Genomic DNA, 6,000 nt, shown 5'->3' with positions numbered 1-6,000 from the left:
TACAAGCACACACACACACACACACACACACACACACACACACACACACACAGTTTACAATACAGAGGGAAACCCTCTATATCCTTCATGAACCTCCCGACCTGGAGCCCGACACAGCCCTGCCAGGACAGGGAGGGAAAGAGGGGGAGATGGGGGAGGGAAGGTTACAAGGAGGGGAGAGACCGCGGAACCAGCTGGGGTGGGGGAGGAGAGTAAAAAGCTCCCTCACCCTGTGCTCTCTGACCTGCTGCATGGCGGAGGACTCCCCATGTCTGGTCCACTTCATGGCTGTGGACAAGTTGTCCCGCGCTTCACACGACTCATTCCTGGAGCTTTCCTGGCTCATAGTAAGAAATTCTGACTTCGTCTGAGGTGCCAAACTATTTCTGGAGAATCAAACATCCTTTGCATGAAGTTCATGAAAATGTCTGGTGGCGCATCTCAATTGCAAAACTGTGGGAGAAACAAACACCTTCATGTTACAGTGCAAGCCCACCTTAACATTGCTGTCAGACAGGAAGATCTTTAATACCAGGATTAGATCAGATTAGATCGTGGCTGCCGTTGTTTCATCTGTCAGGCTATTTTGAATGTTGATTTAGCACCTGCTGAACTGGGCTAGTCGTGTGTCATTTTAAAGTGCCGCTGACATCTTTCATTTGGATATGATAAGAGTTTTGCATTCTTTGCCATGTTTATTTGTTGGCTGTTTGCTATTGATCATATAATAATAATAATAATAATAATAATAATAATAATAATAATAATAATAATAATGGGGCAATGTTCAAAAGCATCTTCCCTACTTGTTCAAGAAAAATTTAAATACCACTATCAGAGGACTTGAGAGCTCTTGTTGATGGATTAAATGTCCGAAACTTAAGAAGGTGCTAGGTTATTAAGAGTTTTGTATGTGAGTGAAAGGATCTTAAAATTAGAGAAAAGAACGGGGAGCCAGTGATGGGTATCTAAAATTAGAGTAATGTGCTCTCTGCTACTAGTATTTGTTAAAGGTCCGGCAGTGGAGGTCTGAACTAGCTGGAGTTTTCCCACTAACCTTTTTTGGCAGACCAGTGAAGAGAACTTTGCAGCAGTCCAAACCACTTGTGATAAAAGCATGAGTCAACTTCTCTGCAGCCTGCTTCGGTAAGAACAGCCTCAGTTTGGCAACAGTTCTTGGGAAGGAGAATGCTTTCCAGGTCAGGTCGCTGATACAGGTCTCAGAGAAACAAATCAGTGTCCTCAAAAACACAGTAAGTGGTTTGTCTTGGTTAAGTTTTAAGAAATTTCCACTCATCCCTTATTAATGGCACATTTTTTAAATCAGTAAAGGAAACACCTTGCCTTGCTTTGTCTTGTTTTTTGCATCACTGCAGCTGAACAGCTGGTCTACAGGCTCGCTGACTACTTACCTGCCTCTAGTTTGTTCACACACTGGACATCTGTAGGAAGTGTGTCTTCTACTAAACTAGTATTAGTTCTGTGTGTCTGAGAGCAGATCAGTGCTTTTTTTGGGAAAGAGCTGCTAAATGAGCTTTTTTTCCCCCTTGGTGCATATGCTGTTCAACTTTAAAATAATTATCAAGTTACTTTACATTACATACTATAAAATGTTGCTGTTTGGCATATATGATGAAAAACAAACAGGAGATAGTGAAGCTGAGACACATCATGGAGAAAATGATCAGACTGAATGTTCATGTCCACAGCATCAATCAGGCTTGTCTAGAGGATGTTGAACAGGTAACCTTGGTTACCAGGTGACGTGCGCTCACGGAGACAAAGCTGCTGGTTGTTGACTCCAGCTTAAGAGGGGTCTTCTTCTTGTTCTTCTTCTTCTTCATCTTGATCTATGCTCTTCAAGCAGTTGCCTCGAGGGAGAGACGCACAGACAAAACAGTGACACGGATCCACGTCGAGGACGAAACACACAGATAAATCACAGAGAAAGAAAACCAGAGCGGCAGAGGAGGTGAAGGCTGTGTTGTGTCTGAATAAGTTGTTTGCCCGTGACACTGACGGAGTGCCATCGCTTTGTCTGTGTGTCTTTATGTGCGTGTGTATCTGTACAAGAGTATGTATCTTTGTGTGTCTTTAAGTGTGTTGTTTGCGTATTTACACGTCGGTGCTTTCAGTGGATGGGACACAGGGTCATTGTTAACCTGGTCTTTGGTCCACTAGGTGGTTCACACACAAGTACACACACATGGACACACACACACACCCACACACACACACACACACGGACACACACACACACACACGGACACACAGCATAAGGGTTTGTGCTGGTCCTGGCCCTGATCTGGGTCAGGGGAGACCCCATTCAGGTCCATTCCATCCCCCGAACCCCCTGCTGCTTCTGTGCTCCATCCCCATCCCAGCAGCCTCTCACTCCTCCATGCCAGGGATTGTTTCCAAAGATTAGACTTAATATGAATATCCATAAACAGAATGGGACTCCCAGACTGTGAAAGCTATCAAAGACATATTTGCATCTAATCCTCAAAGAAGCCCCCTCCCACCCCTTACAGAGAGCTCGCTACCCCCTTTCAGCCCCCCGAAAAAATCCTACTAAACCTCCCCCGAAAAAAACCCTCAAACCTGCCATCCCCCCAGCCCCAGAAACCCTCCCCTCTTGCCCCCCGGACCATCCCATCCATTCCCCAACCGTTGGGCCAGACAAGACCAGACCAATTCTGTTGGGGATTATTTGGCTTAGTGATGAATAATGGATGACCATCTCCCCTCTGGCTCTCCACCACAGCAGCACCTCTCAATTGGCTTTGGCATCGAGCCATTCACCGGCCTGTCTGGATGGCTGCTTGGCCGGCTGGCTCACTACCCAACCCAAGAGATCTGCACGATGATTGCAATATTGGGAAAGTATGGACAAAATATTAGTTCTGATTATTGAAGAAAGTGTTTGTTTGGTTACACAGTGTCAAATCTGTTGTATGTGGTGGCTCAGTGGAGGCAACCTTTATCCAATTAGCAAGCAAAATTGCCTATTTCCCACAAAGTGTCATATTTATTTTGGTGCTTCTATTTCGGTAACCAGAATTTAAAACTAATAATGAGGCTAATTTTTAACCATAAAATTCTGGAATTTGCATTTGTCTGAAAGTGTATCTCTTCGCTTGAAATATTCACTAGAAAGCTGAGCACTAAACATGAAATTAGTGAATGCCTTTTCATGAATTAAAAAATAAAGTGATGGTGTTGGACACTTGGTAGACCACGGGGGCAGAGAGAGTGTTGAACAGAGCGTGGGAGAAAGGCCTGAACATTGTCCTTGCCCTGAAAAGCAAGGAAGCCACTCTTCTTTTATTCCTCCTCTCATCCTTGTTTTGCACTTTATCTCTTTTCATTCGCTCCGCTCTCCGTCTTATTTTCAATGGAGCACTTGGGGCCAAAGAGATGTCAGTGCTGTGGATACACACACACACACACACACACACACACACACACAAACTCACACACATACACACAAGGACACACCTGGGCATAAGAGCGCCAGCTGAAAGGAGACAAGTTCATCCAAAGGGCCTGGCTAACAGTAACACAGGAGGGGCCAAGTCCCATTGTGCCCCAGGTCCGCTCAGAAGCTTCTTACCCCTCACTTCTCCTGAAGACAGGCTCCCAAGGTGCAATTCGACAAGATGGTTTTTGTACCCTCATTATTTGTGACCCTTTTTTGTCTTTCATTTTCTTGTTTTACGGCTTTGTTTGTTTGTTTCTTTCAAGCGAGGAGAGAGTAGCCTTGGGTCTTTTGACGACAGCTGTGCTACCGAGCGCTGCATAGAAACAACACAAGTTCAGCACAATGACTGACAAGCGCTTTGTAGGACAGGAGGCCCACAGTGAATGTGTCCCTACTAAAGACCACCGGTTGGCCCCATAAAAAAAAAACAGAATATTAGGCTGCCTGGTCCAAGAGAGTCGACCGCACTCCTGCGACCCCCTGGAGTAGTTTGGAGGGTAGCGACCTGGTATGTGGGCAAAGGCTCTGAAAACGTGCAAGTTAAGCTCAACTGGAATGATGTTTTGAAGACCCACAAAGGAAAGAAAACGTGTAGATGAGGATCATGAGGTGTATTTTCAGTGTGTAATGGCTGAAATGGAGATTAAGACTTAAAAAGGGGAAAGAAAGAGTTAAGAGAGAGATCATATAATTCAAAATATGGATGTGACACAAACTCTCTCTCTCCTGACCCTGACATTAGGCAGAGCTCAGTTAAAAGATGTACAAGTTCATATACAAAAACTGTAAATACTGCAGGCAGCTGGAAGTATGTGCAGGGTGTAATAAGGTCAGTCTGGCGGGTCAAGCATGTGACCGTGGCCCTGCAGTCCCTCTTCCCTCCTCCCCCTTGTCCCGCTCTCTTTGACCCCGGGGCCTCAGGAATGAACCAGGAGTGAACCAGGAGTGGCGCGGCAGTTCTCAGAAACTTCCAGAAACTTCCCGAGCCCTCTCACCCCTCAGCCTAGGCTGGTCTTAGCCTCTGTCACCCCCGCAACAGCTGGAGTGGCTCAGAGAGGTCCGCTGAGCCCCCACGGGGAGGGTCAGTGCCAGCGTATACACCAAAAATACACGCAAACACATCGAGGGACGTGAGAATTCATACGAGGTAAATACAGATAAGGATGAATGGGGAAAGCAAACATTAGGCAAACACAAAAGAACTATACATGTGAACAGGATAAGACGAGGGCTGTAGGCAGGGTTTTAAAAAAATGCAGAGGTCAAACCCCTTCTGCTCAGGAAAGATTGTGGTTATAACAAATATAACACGGTTAAGGTGCGGTTATGTTTTTGCAGCCAAATCTTGGTTAAGACAGTGGTCATGGTGAATAAAAGAAGGTAAACATCCCATACAGATGAGGGACATAAAATAAATATCTTTTTTTATCTATTTATTCTCATGATGGTGTGTTCCCACTGACTCAGTTGTACTATATGTGCTGAGTTGATGCCCCTTTAATTCCTTCTGCACTCCAGCAAAGACAATTTTGGATCAACCATGTTTTCCTTTCGTTTTGTTTTGCTTGTTTTTAAACCCATATGATTAGCTTGAGTTTTCATGTTGTTGGTTGGTCCTATTGGTTGGTTTCTTGGTTGGTTGGTTGGTTGATTAGTTGGTTGGTTGCTTGGTTGGTTGATCAGTTGGTTGTTTTGTTTGATAAGTACCTCTTAAAACTGGTAAAACTGGTAAATATGAAGCTACAGTCAGTAGTCCCTCCTCTCCCCTTCCATATTTTCCCTACATCTTGGTGTCATCGTTGAAAGCTAGAGTCCAGGACACATCAGAGACAGGAAAAAACAGCAATAGCTACAGAAAGCTAAGTCCTGGGGGTTTACATAGTTCACAAGCAATAAATGATGTATTTTTCTGAGTTGGTGTCCATCCCTAACTGACACTGAAACATAGTGGCATAAAGAGGCCAGAGGTTGAACTTTGCCCCTTTATTCCCAGGACGGTAAACAGACGCTCTACTGTCTCCCACTGCACACACCTCACCCACACATAGATACACATGCAAGTACCATGAAGAACACACACAAGTCAGAGGTTACTGATCATATGACCCTGTTTAAGTGGTCATATAAATTCTGCCTGCAGCGTTGCACCTGGAGAACACACACACACACACACACACGACACAAAAATATGGCCATAAGCATCTACTAGCACATATATCCATCTGTGCAACATGTCCACGCATGCACGTTAACATGCAGTTTTTGGCAGCTGCAGCTACTGTAAGAGCACGGTGACACTCTGAGCTCCATGCCCCGTGGTTCAAGGTCAGATCAGCCACTCTCTGGAATCCACTGTCCCTGCCCCGCCACACCTCCCTCACCCCCTGACCCGCCCCTCGCCTCCAACCACCCATGCTCTGGAATGAGCCACCCCTGCAGTGTGCCAAAGGAAACCCCTTCAGCGTAGACCAACCACATACTGATACTGTACAGCACAGAGAGTGCTGACTTGTATG

Source organism: Sparus aurata, chromosome 1, assembly GCF_900880675.1.
Source record: "Sparus aurata chromosome 1, fSpaAur1.1, whole genome shotgun sequence".
Classification (NCBI taxonomy): domain Eukaryota; kingdom Metazoa; phylum Chordata; class Actinopteri; order Spariformes; family Sparidae; genus Sparus; species Sparus aurata.
This window is presented reverse-complemented; position numbering follows the sequence as displayed.